Source organism: Conger conger, chromosome 13 (genome assembly GCF_963514075.1).
Source record: "Conger conger chromosome 13, fConCon1.1, whole genome shotgun sequence".
NCBI classification, from domain to species: Eukaryota; Metazoa; Chordata; class Actinopteri; order Anguilliformes; family Congridae; genus Conger; species Conger conger.
The window spans coordinates 36,462,529-36,478,935 of record NC_083772.1 but is presented as its reverse complement, the minus strand read 5'-3'; the positions used below and the strand labels follow the sequence as shown (position 1 = coordinate 36,478,935).

The 16,407-nt window shown below is 39.8% G+C and overlaps 1 protein-coding gene across 3 annotated transcripts in view; it reads right to left on the bottom strand.

Annotated features, from left to right (window-relative positions):
* lrfn1 (leucine rich repeat and fibronectin type III domain containing 1) overlaps nucleotides 1–16,407 on the bottom strand; it is a 211,968-nt gene that overhangs the window by 147,288 nt on the left and 48,273 nt on the right. Inside the window, exon 1 of one of the 3 annotated variants that reach the window (XM_061217093.1) lies at nucleotides 9,209–9,588. The exons of the other annotated variants lie outside the window; for them this stretch is intronic. The gene's annotated coding sequence lies outside the window, so the exon portion shown is untranslated. Of the gene's footprint in view, nucleotides 1–9,208; nucleotides 9,589–16,407 lie in introns of those variants that run through there. 3 annotated transcript variants of the gene reach the window in all.

Here is a 16,407-nt window from a genome sequence, read left to right as displayed (position 1 = left end):
TTTGCTCTCCAGCAAAATCACAAAGGTGTCCAGGAAATAAGGTGAGAATGCCAGTGATTGGATCAAAGTTGTGGTTCACAGGAGTACAGCTTGAACCTGCATCAATATCCTTGCCATTCACACCAGACCTCAGGCTTTCCCGGGTGTGCAAGTTTACTTCTGTATAAGTCACTGCTGAACAGGGCTGACCCCTCTTGAAAAATGTTACATAATTTTCTTGCAATAAATAAATAAAGGTGGGCAATCATTGACTTTTTTTTATTATTTTGGACATTCAACATGTCGGACAGTGTATATGATGTGGTATTCTTCTTGCGCATAAGAATAAAATCTGATTGTCTGCACATTGCACAACGTGGGCTGAATGACATGCCATTGTTGACATTAAGGGCATTCATCTGTTTTTTCCAACTGTTTTTCCAACTGTGGCTGAAAAGGTCTAGCTTTGTCAGTAAGTGTCACCTGCAGACTGAACGCTAGTTCTTTACAGTAAGCCTCCTAAGACATGTTCTGCATTTGTGTTAGCATATTGACATTTCGATGGGATATTGAAAAGGGATTAAGCCAACATACTCTTTTGCCTGGAGAAGTGAAAAATTTGGATGACGCTATCACCTGCCTTGCCAGGGAAAATCCTTTGAATAGGCCTACTCACTTTGTTTAACTGCTATTTTCCGGTGAAATGTGGAACCACAGCTTTTACGAATACCTTACATCTCCTTTTGCAGCAAATTATGATTATCATAGGTCCATGGCTTTTATTCTCTCGAATGGTTAATTCTTTCCCCTTGCAGATTGTCCCCAGGGTAAGCACTGAACGACGTGGAGAACCTGAATATGAATGGTAGAAGAAGCCAAGTTCGCCATCTTTCTTCATTCAAAGATCAGTCACAGCTCAATGAGAACCATGGAAGTGATTGGATTTGAGAAATGGCTCCTAATCTGGAAGGATAGCAAACCTCCATACCAAATATATATTTGAAAACAGTGCGCAAATACAGGAACATAGCCCAATGAATGTCTAAATGAATGTGTTCTTTCATTCCTTGAAAATCCAGAATGGGAGAATGTCAGAACAGTAATCGGGTCACAAATCACTCATTACCAATATGCTCTAGCAAAACCCAAAGAAAACAAGCAAGCTGCCTTAGCGGGAGGGGTTTGCTTACTGTTTTGCCGAGAGCTTGGATTTAATTCGTTCCCCTGACTCTGGAGTGCCACTGCTGGGCCTTAATCAGGCCACAGGATGAAAAATGAGTCATGTGATCAGCTCAACGCCTTCATAGAGAACATATGCTGCGTTGGCTTCAGCTTGTTTGTCATCAGTAAAGATGTTTTGCATCGCAAACATTATTTCGAGCTGCAGCAGAGCTGCTATCCACCCCTGGAGATTACCTCTGCTACGGCTGGGTGAGGCTTCCTCTACTCCTCATTGTTTTCCGATTCTGATTTCAGAAAGGTGACGGATTGTACATCTGAAGGCAGTTACTAGACTTTGACTCTTGAGCTGAGCTGAGCCACAGGGCTTACCTGGATCTATCAGAGGTAAGCTATGACATGTATCAACAACTGTGCTGAACTTTGGCCTGCAGATAAATCTCTCTCTCTATCTTATCCATCTGCATCTATCATAAGTATACAGTATATGCTCTATATTATACAAACTCTGCATAGGTACTTCTCCCAGTCACAATGGCACTCTTTAGTGGTGGAAGGAATTTCCACTAATGGTCACAACAGCAGGATCACACATCTTCAAACAGCAATGGAACACAGACAAACGACCCATCTCTTCAGTAAAAATCTTGGTGCCCGTTCCATTCCCACCACCAACCCTTATCTTTTGTGTCTATGGTGTTCTTTTTATGTTTTGTTTCTCTTTTTTGGGGGCTGTCTCTTGTTCTAGCTGTAATCTGTATGTATTCATGCATTGTGTTTTGGCTCTTGGTTAGCAGTTAACTTTAGTATTAGCGCTTCAGTGTACCGTATACTCACTGGTCTGCCAAAGTTTTTAGTCAGGTTTGGCACGATTCCTTGTACTATTCTCACATCAATCAGGTGACAGGACATTATGTTCTTTTGATTATGCATTGCTCTGGAAAGAAAGCGTCTGCCAAATGAATGTAAAATGATGTAATGTGATGCAAGGAGGGATTGATATGCCTCACCATGCCTCTCAGCTGATGGAAAACAGAGTGAAACAAAATGGTGGCGGACAGAGGCATGTGCTTCAGAGGAGAACTGGCTGTCTGCGCTCTCTTGAATTAACAAAGAGGCTACAGTGATGCGACAACCTTCAGCTGAATATAGTTGGACAAATTAGATTAAAATAATCAAAGTACAGTCCAAATACGATTAAAGTATGTGATTTTTTGAACTGGAAATTGTATTTGGGAAGAAAAAACGCAAAGCTTCAAAACACAACTTAAAGCATGTAATGCTTGTCTTACTGCAATATAATTTCTCTTTGGAATTTTTAATTTATAAATATTCATGAATGTTATTTTGTGCACATTATAAAACCTCACACAACCTTTATGCTACATCACTTTTCTCATTTTCTGAGTTCTGACAAGATATCAAATCTATTCTTCTGTCTAACCACCCATGTGTGTGGTCTACTGGCTGCCTGTGTATTAATATTCTCAACAAAATTACAAGTGGAAGATCAACTCTACTTTCAATCTCTGTTGGACTCAAACTGGACTTATTTCAACACTTCATCTTTCTTGCGTTGCATCATTCAGTCATCCAAAATAAACAAAACCAGTATTAAAGTCTTACGAAAACTTATGTGCAACATGTCGATAGCAAGTCATGTTTATGAACAACCTAATATTTGGCAGGTGCGTTTGTAATATCAGTCAGCTGCCAGCCTTCGGGGTTTTCATTAGGCATAACCCAATTCATTAAGTTTGATATCCAACAAATGTCAAAAGATTGCAAAGTTGTTTGCTTGTGCCAGCCGCACTCTGGCATAGCATCTACGTTCCTTACACTTTATGTCCCCCAGTGGGCACTGTCTCAAGATGTGATTACAGGGAACCCACCCAGTTGGCTCCGTCCAATACATTGAATTAACAGCTGTCACTCTTCATCTGCATTGCTTTTTATGTAGCACGTGCAGGAAGTCATCCGTTAGCCTGTTCAGATGTTCACAAACAAAATAACATAACATTATCAATATAAACTGTTGATATCAGTTATAAGGTGAGCAGTTAAAAAATGAGCAGAACTTCCACAAAAAGAAAGAAAATCTGAGGCATTTCATTAGCACTTTTCCTTATCTGTGTGAAGTGATTAACTAGTTTCCCATTCTGTAGACCGGTGAATTCAAGCTACAAGATACTGCTGTAGCCACCTAGTTTGGAGATGTCAGCAAATAATTGGTGCAGACTAACTGCTCATAGAGTCCAGCACCTTCTATGTAGCCTTACATAGACACTTACCCCAAGTGTCTAGTTTTGTGACTTATCTTATACTTGAAGAGCCTATAAAATCCAAATGATTGGACTGTCAAGTGTGAGAATAACCCTTGTGTTCGGTTTGTTTGTTTTAAACTTTTCCTTTGTAAAAGAGCATTTTGTAAAATTATTTCACAACCAGCGACTAAACCAGTGATTTGCCTCTGTACTCAACGATTTTAGATTTGTAATCAGAGCAGATTCTCAGATTTAATTAAAAGCTACATGGTTTCACCATGTTTAAACTACACAACTTTTTATACGTAGTCCCCCCATTTCAGGGCACCACAATGTTTAGATATTGCTTCACATGTGTTCCTGATTAGTCAGGTGTGTTCAATGGCTTCCTTAGTGCAGGCATAAGATACATTTATGTATGTAGTCTTGATTCTAGGTGTTTGATTGCTGTCAACATGTGGACCAGAGTTGTTCCAATGAAAGTCAAGGAAGCCATTACGAGGCTGAGAAATCAACCCAGCATAGACAACAAGACCCAGCACCTCCTAGGCTAAACATTCATCATTAAGAAGGCAGAGAGCACTGGTGACCTCAGTAAGGTCCTGATAAAGTGCCAAGGAAGAGCCTAGGGCAATAGTGGCAAGGAAAAACTCAGTGGCTGGTAATAGGAAGAAACCAAATTTCCACCATTGGTCAATAAGCAGCAAACAATGTAAAAACTACACAATGTTAGAGTATGTGTAGTTTGTGCATATCTTGGAATAAATGGATAAGTACAGCATGAATGCGTTGGATTGATTCGGCTTGATGCATAAAACAACAGGCTCTTTCCAATCACTTCTTCCCCACCTCCTATCTCCTTTTCTTGCTACTCTTCCCTACTCCTAGCTCCACCCATCTGGAGAAGCAAGACAAGGAGGCAAGAAAAGGAAGTGAAGACGGGGAAATGGAGAAAACGTGAATTAGCCGCATGGAATGTCCTTGCTCCTTCAAACTTCAGTTTGAAGCCACGTCAGTTAGACATGGCAGATGGGGAGAGGTGGATCCACTGGTCAATAATTTATACGTCACACTTTCCCAAAGAATCCTTCAGCAAAGAAAGCAATCGTCTCCTTGCTCAGAGGAAAGTTTGGGAGCCTCCTAACTTCTACTTCTAACTCCTAGAAGAAACATTGAACAGGTTGGAATGTCCTTAAAAATGGCATATCTCAATCGATTTCCGGGTAAGGCAAAGGAGGGAGATAAATAAGTGATTCGAAAGAGCCCAAGGTATGATCTTTTTCTTTTTTACACAATCCATGGATGCAGTTTGTGAACACAGTTAATCTTATTTCCTAAAGGGAATGCTTAAGCATATGCATAATAATTCCTGTAAAATCACTACTTTCCGAGGTTAAGCCCACAGCACTTGCCCTTAGTTGAAGAATTAGCATTGTGTAAGATAGTGACCTTACCCTGAGGACTGTGTACTACATTAGTCTTAAGAGATGCATCCACCACCCCATCTACCCCATCAATTCATGCTTTGGCATTCAAAATGGCTGACGTTAAGCAACCATTTAAAACCGTGAAATAGCAGTTCAAGTAAAAGTTTTTTAGAATGAAAATGAGATAATGACATTTAAATTATTACTTAAGAAAGGCCTTTTTTTCCAAAAAACAACAACAAAACCAACAACAATAATTGGTTTTCAGGATTATGATTTTGAGGTAGCTGATTTACAACCTAGTGGTTTTGGGTTTCAATACTGCTGTATCACAAGTGAAAAGAACACCCTAACCTAACTTCCTGTGTGTAAATTCAGCTGTTTGAATGGGATGTTTAATATCAGCGCTGTCAGTCAGTCCCCAGTAAACATGCAGCTAAGCATCTGAAACATTACAATCATTCAAGATGCACACAAGAACAAATGGGGGAAACAAAACATTACCAAACATCATTCCACATGTCTAAGCTGCTACGATGGATTTCCTCAGCCTGCTTTTTAAGTCTGTTTGTCGTGGGCTTGCCAAACAGTGCTTTTTTGGAGATTCCAACTCTTCAAAGAGTTCTTTAGGCATTCAGGCTGTTTTTCCATTCTATAAACATATGCTACTCAACAGACTTCAATGATCTGTGCTGACCACCGTTCTTTTCGAAGTGAAATCAGGGGGAGGACATCTTACAACACGTCTGTCACTGAGCCAGGGAGAGACTGCCGTCTGCCCTTCCCCAAAGCACAGTTGCCGTGGCACGCAAGGTCATGAGCATTAGCCAACCGTGAACACTGGCCTACCTTTCAGCTCCAACTTTCTACTTTTATAAATGCTTTTCCCCTTCTTTCTCACTTTGGAAAGGCACTTTACGACGTCCCCTTCTGATGAAGGCCGTTGAGGTTGAAACGTCAACTGTTTGCAAGGCTCAATAAAATCACATTATTTGTTTTTTTGGGGCATAGAGTGAGGGTATGAGTATTTTCTTTTCAAATTTTCAAGTGTTCCTGAGAGCCAGCACCTCGCATGCGCTTGTTCTCCTGTCTGAGCATAAAAGGGTTCTTTGTTAGCTAGGTTGCCTCCACCTGTGCCAATAGGTTTGCTACAGTTCAGATAAACATGTCGTCTTGTGATGTCAGGCCCTGATGTTACCAACCCTGATGTCTACACCAGGGATCACCAACTCCGGTCCTCAAATCCAAATGCAGCCCAGGTTTTCCTTTTTCCCAGGTAATTAGTGCTACTGATTCACACCTGACTCCTAGGTTAAAGGGAGGGTGGAAAACCAGCAGTTCTCAGCCCTCGAGGACCCCAAGTTGCTCATCCCTGGTCTACACTAGGAGGCAGACATTACCCTTCCATGTCTTGACCTTTCTTTCTTTCAGACACATAGTTTGGCACATACATTTTTGTTATTAGTGAATTAACATTGTTGAGAAACGACAAAACAGATTTATTTAAAGGTAATTCTAATGTTTGAAAATGTAATTTGAAGTTGTTTTGTTCTGCGGTAGAAATCAAAAAAACATTTTGTCTGGTCCGAAGGCAGCAGCTGACAGCTTATTGTAGGTCAAAATTGTTCTCTTGTACAGACTACCAGACACAGCCTAATCATTTGTATTGTGTAAGAAAAATAAATACCCAAATACAGGCCTTAGCAAACCGAATCAAGCACAGTAGACGCCGTTTCATCCAGACAGTTATTATGGCATATCTGAACTATTTTTGTTATGGCCTGGTTCAAATTAAATCAGTGGCGGCAGCTATTTATGGGTCCCGGTGCAAGACTTTTTTATGGGCCCTTCCTCTGACAAAAAATGCCAACCGAGATGCAGGCACGCACATGCAAACGCATATTACCTACATGCATGTGCTGCTACTCTGCTACTCTCGATGGAGGCGGTCGCATTTTCTTTATCTCTCCTGCTTTGCTCTTGTCCTTGTGTAGTCTCTGTCTGAACCTGTAACTCTGAATCATGAACACTCAGACTCAAGCGATAGGTGAACTGCATCGCCTCACTCGCAAGATGGATAACGACTTGGAGAAGTGGATTGGAACGACTCGGAATGGGCCATCACATTTGGCTAATTTGGACCGAGAGAACCAGTGAGACTTTAAGGCAGGCAGAAAACTGCAGAGTCGGCCTAACCCAAACAAGCTTATCTTCATTGGCTCCCCCGCTTCGGCCTTGGACAGCCGATTTCTACTCTCCTGGATGGTATGCAGACAGCTGCTCAGCCCATCCCCCAAACCCCACCCCTCTCCTCCCTACTCCTCCTGTGGACTTCACCACTTGGGACTTAAGGTTGTCTCCAATCCTCACCACCGATAGAGAAGACTGTTGGCCTGGGCGGTGACGAAGTACAGAGGCTCACACATACACATACACAAAGACACACGCACACACACCCTTGGATTCAACGCCTTAGTCGGCCCCCTCGAGTCTTTCCCTATCATAGAGCAGCTGGGGAGTTGAGCGTTGCGCCATGTGGCTGCGCGCTCCCCCTAGTGTCTGAGCTGTGACACCTCCCCTCCCTGAGACCTTTCCCAATACCAAAATGTGCATGTCTCGAGTTTTCTTGTTGTGATGTTTAATTGTTTGCTTATGTGCCGAGGTTTTTTTTTCCTAATCCCACACTGGGCCCCCATAAAGGAGCCCAGTTTGGGGAGTTGTGTTTTTTTTCCCTCATCTCCCCCCATTGTTTCTTTCTTATCTAATGATAGTTCTCCTGCTCCTGTCTCCCTCCCCATGTTGGCCACGAAATGGCCTCTGTATGTTTCTTGGACGGGATGAAACTGTCAACTGTAATTTCGTTGCTCTGTACTGTGCAATGACAATAAAGCTATTCCATTCCATACACACACAGCACCATTTGACAGATTTTAAAGACAATACTTTAAATACAGCGCCCCGTTGTTTTCTCTAGTAGTCAATATGTCGGCCGTAAGAGCTAAGCGCTCCAAGGTATGGGCTCACTTCAAACTCAATTAATCCTCGGCTCAATGCAATATATGCAAGAAAGTAGTTGCGTCAAAGGGGGTAACACCAGCAACATCATGAAACACTTGCAGTCTACCCATAGCATATAGCATAAAGCTGAAGGAGTGCGGCGTGTTTGACTGCCTAAACAACATGTCTAAAGTTAGCAACCCGGCAGACGCTAACAACAGTTTTTTTATTTTATTTAATCTATTCTGAGAAGCATTTGTAATTTTAAAAAGTTAACCTTCTGTTCTGGTGAAGCATTATCACATTGATAGTTACCTTTAAGGCTGTATGGAGCTGCCTGCTCGTTTTTTTGACATACCTCGCACTGCACATGTTGACTTGCTAAGGGCTTAAAAGGCAGGTGCTGTAAGTTGTTTAATGATGTTGCGGGTGTTACCCGCCTTGTGGTAATAAAAAACGATTGAATCTTTTACCATCTTGTAACGTCTTTATTTTATACACTAAATTACACGCCGTGGTATCGATAAGAGTATCAATAAATACCGGCACCGATAAGGAGTATCGGTATTGGTATCGGTATCAATAAAATCCTAACGATACACATCCCTACTCATGAGTAACTTTGGTAACTTTGGCTCATGAGAATTGCTTACCGTGAAAAATCCAGACCTTTTTATATTCTCTGCAGCCCATCGCCATTTTTGGTCAAACGGTGGTTCCGTGAATAAATCGAGGCTTTCAGCGTGTACGATCGCTGGTTCGATTCCACCTTGAAAGTTTCATGTGTAGTCTAGTTTTTCATTTTTGTTAGGGATTCATTATCTAATGATTTTAAACGCTCCCCGCTACGATGGAATTATTTTCAGCAGGTTTCTTTTTCCAATTTATGTGTTTGATTCATGCTGTGACAGGATATAGCCTTGCATTTCCCCCCCAAACGTATATAGCCTACACTAGACACCATATCAGAAACATCATACTTTATTTCATATGGGCTCCCTATATGCATTTTACATGTTGGGCAGAGGTATAGTATACATCTTTTAAGTAGTCCTACATCTTTCTCAATGACCCACTACATGCTGTAGATCATAAATTGTCAGATAGAATGCACTGATTTAATGCAACTAATTCATTGTCCAGGAAATAAGACACTTTGCAATTTGTTCAAATTATTTATTTTAACCTTCATTTAACCAAGGAAGACCAAATGAGTAATGCTCCAGCAGTGCTATGGGATACATAACAATGCGCAAATCATATCAGTACAAAATACAGAGAAAGAAGAATCACAATCACACAATGACAAGATCAAGGTAAAAAGTCGTCGACAATAACGGAAAGAAAAATGGAAAGCATTACCTGAAACAACAGCGTGTATCCTCAAGACCTCGTTTAAAATAATTATCTAACCCTCCACGTTATTTCGGTCATCCAGGTTTGAGGTGTCCTGTTCCAGTTAAGAGCAGCGTAATTAAGCAGCTTCCCCCAGTTATGTAGCCTATTCATAAGACAGATCTGAAGTAATGTAGCATAACCCTAAGAGCGAGTTGTTCAGCTAACTGATGTAAAGCATTAAGACTGAAAAGCATTACACGCTTGCTTAAAAGTGCCCTGTAAATAAACAGCGTGGGCCGATAATGTTACTCTTGTTGTAAATCCACAATTTCGTAGACAATAGCTTGTGTGTAGGCTAACGTTACGGGTAGGGCATTTTGCACGGTAAGAAGGAATTTTAGGACAGCGCGAGTATGACGTGCCTGAGCCTCAAAGGGTTTAAAAAAATATATCTATATATATAGTCGACTATAGTCACCTCTTTAGATCAAAAAAGTTTGTAAACACATTTAAACTACATTTGCGGGTCAGGTAAACCTAATCTAAGGACCTCGCGAGTCGAATGTGCAGCGAAGTCTGTTTGTCGCGAAGATAGCAATTTTGCTTGCACGCACATCTGGCGGAATGTAAACCGGTCGGGACTTTTCACGGTAAGAAGAAATTTTATGAGAACGTAACTCCTCCTCCAGTTGATAAAACTAAACGGACATATTTGGTCGCGTCCTTTTTGTAAAGGGATATAATTTATACTTTCTATACGTTCTTTTAAAACAGCCCCCTGACTTAACATTGGTGTAACGCAAGGTTTACAGCAGAAAACCAGTCCAACAATTTAACAAACAACTCGAATTCACGGTGACTGCGTTGAGCAAAATCAAGGGGGTGGAAATATAGGTTGAGAGACATTTTGACATATAGACGGACTAGGTTAATCCCAATACAGCTCAGGGTTTAGCTGGATGTAGAATGGCTACGTCCTAGTTGCTAGAAAACCTTCAATTTTCAGCCGAATTTTCTCCTGAAAAAGTACAGTAGGCTAACGTTATATCTACGTTTCGCCGCCGTCGGGTGCAATGATTGCGATGGGCGACTGCGACTGGGAACAGGGTAGTAGTTCAGTGATTATTTTCCAGAAAGCCGTCCAGTTTAGGTTTTTTCGTAACTTTTCCTCCTGGTACTTCTTTATCCTTTCTTTTCTGCGATCTACTTTCGTGCTTCAAGGGCATTTTCACAGTAGGCAGCTAAATGGCGCTCAGTATTTTACGCAGTAGACTAGCTAATATCAACACATGATCAGTTCACATTGGAAAACAGCAAACATATTTCCCAGCAGCACTCCTGGCACATCAGAAAACAACACCAACGACAAATGAATAAGCCTGCCACAAGTTATTTCATTGAATAGTTCATTGTAGCCTTTTGTTCTGTAAAATAGACACACGGTATAAATTTAGCGTGATCATATATTGTGCAAAGAAATAACCATGTAATTTGACCATGACCGAGACGAATTTGCTTAGTTAAGGATATATAAATACACACTACTGAGGAACAATACGTATTCGTGTTATTTTTCGGTGAGTGGTTAAAATATAAAGACCTGAAAAGAAAAATAACGGATATAAGACACATAATAGACAAATGGGCCCTCCTGGAGCAGGGACCCTGGTGCACCTATATAACCATCACTGAATGAAATATTTCAAATGTTTTTTTAAGTTAATCTTAAAAAAAAAAAAAAGGGAAGAAACTTACTGTAATGAAAAATGGTTTTGCCCTAAATGCTGTTAATCCTATGGACAGGAGCCATTACAAGATAGAATCAATTACCATACCCATATAATTGAAGACATCCAAGGCTTCCCATCCTTTGCATAAAAACTCGAATTAAATTAAGTAAATATGGATAAGACAGCGTGTGTGTCTTTGAATACAAAGCCATTGCTGTACTATTGCGTCATGTGAGCACACACAAACTGGTGAGAAAAATAGCACATTGTACAGACAAACCTAATCACATCAAGAACTCCGTGTACACTGTACTGGCGGGCTGATTAAACAAAAGTGCCTTTTTCCTCAGCCTATCCCCCTTAAGCCAGGAGCTAGTATGGGCTGGCAGTGACATAAGAACAGGCATACAAGCCACACATCTGTACAAAACCCTTTTATTTTTATAAAACACTCTGACTGACCCTAATTTGACACTGTGTTGAATATAAAGACTGGAGACCTACGGGTCAAAGTGATGAGTCACTCGTGCTTAGAAGAGGAAGTGGAATCGCCCTGCATGAAGTCCCCTACGGAGACCTGGATGACACCAGGGTAATGTCACATGTAATAACAGGTGTAGAGAGAGAGAGAGGTACAGAAAGTGAGAGGAACACACGCTCGCACACACACACACCTCTCTTGGTTAAACACATGTGAAGTGAATATATTGTATGAGATAGCTATGTCCACTGCCTGGCACTAAAGTGTCAGGAGAGGATGGATGCTTTCCAAATTAATCAGCCCATTACTCCACTAGTCCACAGCACTGTCATGATGAGCAAGATTACACGTGGCCTCATGGTTAAGCCCTGACACCGCTAGTCCTCCCAGTCCTAGGATCTGACGCCACCATTTTTGATGATGCTTGATGTTTCTGGACGAGCAGACAGAGTGTGAATACACACACACACACACGCATACAAACACACACACACTCACATACACACACACACATACACACGCACGCACACACACATACACACACACATACAGTATGTCCTCACACATTTGCACATGCAAAAAAATATAGATTTTTTTCAAAGCCAAGTGATGGTTCTCATATTGCAATGGTCGAAACTGAAAGTGCACTTAGGTACGTCAGTTGCACATTGACTCAATAAAGGGTGCCAATCATTTCAACCAGAGCTATTTGGCTTTTGCTGAGATTTGGCTTTGATTAAATTGACTTGCAGAATGAAATTCTTATTCATTAGAATGTAATCTTATTTTCTTATGTGGATTGAATTATATTTGATATTATTTGAAATATCCATTGTTTGAATTACCTATTCAAGATTTCTGATGAAAATTATCCATTATATTAACAGCCTGGCTACCAAAAACCACAAGTTCACACCCAAAGACCATGTAAACACCCAACATGTGAAAAGTACACATGAACTATGAGAACAATCCCACCAGTTGAGAGCGGGAAAGGGTAACCTATGCTATTTCATTTTCACATTTGAAAAAGCCAGCCAGGATTTCAAAATCTAAAAAAAACTAAAAATCTAATTCACAATTGACATTTTATCACAATATTTTAATTCTGTGTTTCTGCCATTCACAATGACTGCTTGTGTTTCCCAATTAGTTTTATGGTATTTTTTCAATACAATACAATTTCTTGAATATCACACAAAATACATTAATTTAGCGAGCACAACAAATATAACAGAAAAGAAAATACATTTCAATTTAAATAACTACGCATTACAACAGTGGTATGCAGAAGAGCATCTCTGAACACACAACACCTCAAAATTGGATAGGCTACAGCAGCAGTCTAAAAAAAGAAGTCTAATAAATACCTAATAAAGTGCTCACTGAGTGTATATCCAAATAAATGTCATCTTTATAAAATGTGTTCAAAATATCTGTCCATTTTTATTTAGATCAGTTGAACAGCACCTTTTTAAGTTGTCTATTATATGAATGACATATATTATATGGTAGACATATAGTATATTACATCTCTTCCTGCATTTTGGCAAAGGAAGTACCTGTATATTTTTTGTACACAATGTAAACATAATCATTCTCATTTCAGAACTTAAAAAATTGTTACTTTTTTATTTTAGTTCATTTTTGCTAAGTAGTGTTTTGTATTGGTTTGGCTTAATAACTAATAAGATGTGCACTGCTCATTATATACTATGTGTGCAGTTCTGTATTGGGAATGCAATAATGTGGGGAGACTCCACAAAAACAGCTGTTTCTGTAAAATACTAAACCATATTATGCATGAAAATACATACCATGAAATACAAGCTGACTGCTACTTTTACCTCATATTAATCTTTTCATCTCGAATCCAAATACCAAATATATGTATATACAGCAAAAATAATACATTTCACTCAAATACAGTGCCCTCCAAAAGTGGTAATCTGCATGTATGTATAACTGAAAAATAAGGCGAAATAATTTAAACCTCAAATTTGTTAAAAAAATTAAATATTTTTAAATATTTTGTAAGTCAGCCGGAACTACAGCTTAAAGTGAGACGAGATTCTTGCCATGTCTGGGTCCTCAGCATTAAATAATTGGATTTCGATTAGGCACATACAGACCTGTCACATAACATGAGTGTTTCCCACATAGGTGTTACTTGGACTGGCCGCCCAAGTAAATTAATGGCTGACAAATTACGCTTGGAAACCCATTTTTCCAATTTCTTATGTTTTTATCAATCTGAAAAAGCGAGGCCAGCCTCGGTCAGTAAACGAGCAGGCGGTATCCCATCTCTCTACCTCTGCCGTCCCTGTTCATCCTGACCGGGCGAGAAGGGTATGTACATATCCACACATGCTCTGCAGGGTTGCCAAGTCTGATTATATGTGAATTTCAGCTTGTTATTTCCAAAGTCGTTTCTGGTTATGCTTTTTGGGCTCAAAATCTGGAAATCTGAAATCACTTGGAAATGAACAAGCAACTAGGGCTGGGCGATATGGCCTAAAATGTATATCACAATATATTTGCAATTTTGGACGGTAACAATATACACTGAGTGAGCACTTTATTAGGTATTTATTATACTTATTTTTTTAGATTATTGGACTTCTGTAGCCCATCCAGTTAAAGGATTGATGTGTTGTCACTTAGTCTGAAAAACAGCTGAACCTCTTGACCACGTCTGCATGCTTTTACGCATTTAGTTGCTGCCATTTGATTGGCTGATTAAGTATTTGCATTAACAAGCTGGGCTGCATTTCCCGAAGCCTTCTTAACACTACGTTGTTCGTAAGTTATACCTTAAGCTCTACCTTAATGTCTCAGCAGTTTTCCCAAAATGTTCCTAGCTAAGTATACCTTCTGTATGTCGTACCTTCGTAAGGTCAGTCTGGACCACTCTATGCTATACCTTTATCGAATTAGCTGATTCCACTAGTGGCCACCACTGTTATGACTGCAAGCCTCTGAAATCAGCTGTTGCTCTTAGTTACATCCCAATCTGTTAAGCAATATGTACACTAATAATTTTGCAGTTGTAGTTGGCTAATAATTTTACTAAAATACCACATTAATGGCACTGTTTTCATCCAAATAATAAAATTGAACATTACTAAGAATGCATGCTGCACTTTATTGAACATGTTGCCTAATTGCCTTTTAAATGATATTTATGAACTGAAGATTTCCCACTCTGGAGTGATGTTTAACCATAGTTCTTCCTCTAACAATATCTCCATTTCATTTGCTGTGAAGCTGTGGGACCTTTCTTTGTTTTTTTTTCGCCATAGCTTATGTTGGTTTCGTGTTAGCGCGTTTTGCTTGTTGGTGAAAATGTCAGCTAATCAGAGAAAATAGTGAATTACACCAATAATGTGATGGTGCTTCTGGCAAATCAACCCTGATTGCAAAGTCATTTAAGGCACCTTGACAAAGATATTAAAATAATGTCAATAAAACATAAAATGCAAAGAAGGCATATTGCTAGGTGGCGTAGCCACAAACCATATCACAAACCGTATATATAATTTGGCGAAAATGTATTAATTTCATTTGTAAGTTTTTAATAATATTAATTAATTCCCACCAGTAGTGATACATGCAACATTTTAAAGTATTCCTGCAGAACACTAATTTCTCTCATAAGGGGCCGAGTAACATTGCACATAGAAGCTATGCCTAAAGCAACCTCCTCAGGGATAGTTCAGGGAACACACCTAGAAAAGTACACAACTTTAGTACGGTATACCTTTCGAGTCTTCGTAAAATGCTAAGAGATACCGTTATCGGGAAATGCGGCCCTGGTTAATATGACATAACATAATATAATGTAAAAAAAAAAAAAACATAATGGGCCATTCAGCCGAGCAATGCTTGCCTTTTCCGACCACAAAGTGTACCTACTGCTTAGTTTGCCTAAACACTGAATAGTATCTAGCACCATTTCAAGCCTGGTCTTGAAAACCCCCAGTGTTTCTCCCTCAACGTTCATAGCATTTCCATTTGTGCCCTGTCATTTCGTTAACCGAACTCACATTGAAGTCTATATTTCACTTTGTAAATCCCTTTAATAAATGTAAAAGCCTCAATCAAATCCCCCCCTAAGTCTATCCTCATAACTCTTATTTTTTATACATGGAATCAATCTGGTTGCCCTTCTCTGAACCTTTTCCAGCGCCTTTATATCTTTCTTATAGTGCAGTATTCATTTGCCAGGTTCCGCCCACACTTCTCAAATCTTCCCGGATTACTTTAGTAGATTCCAAACTGTTAGTTAAACCTCATAGTTTTGTATCTTCTGCAAATTTAACTAAATTACTTTCAATGCCTCAATCACAGTCATTTATGTTAAGAGGTATACAAGGCTCAGACTAACCTTTCCCTTGAGTTAAGTGGAGTTACTCAGCTCGACATTAAGCATTTTTTCATCAGTGTTGTACTTGCCCCGAGTAAGCTGACATTTCCACCGGGCCAACTGCCAAAATAAATATAACCCCTTTTTTCAGGAGATTATACAGACTTTTACAGTGCCAAATTCAGATTTCCCTTATTTACATATTATTTGCATGTTTTAAATATATTTTGTGTGTGATGTAGCTAATATTAATCATTTGGTCTTTGTACATTGCTAAGGTGTATTATTTACAGTGATCTAAATGGTGAGAGATTGTGGCTAACACTGAGACAGGCACACACCGGAATCCAGAGGAGCCGAAAGCAACCTTGGGGGAAAATTAGTGCCCAGTTTCGAGGACATCCGAGAGGCTCTTTCTGCATGCCTTTAATTAATGAAAGAAAGCGAGTGGATTCTGCAAACAGTCAACAAAACAGCCAGTACACAGGGCGAGAGCAGAGGGAGGAGGGATAAAAATAGACGATGTAAGACGGAGAGGTCTTTCAGTTCCACAGTGATTTATGACATCGCTGCTATCACTCTCTGTTGTTTTATTACCCGGCCCTCTACTTCTACCCATGTGCAGAACGTCTGTTAAAATCATATA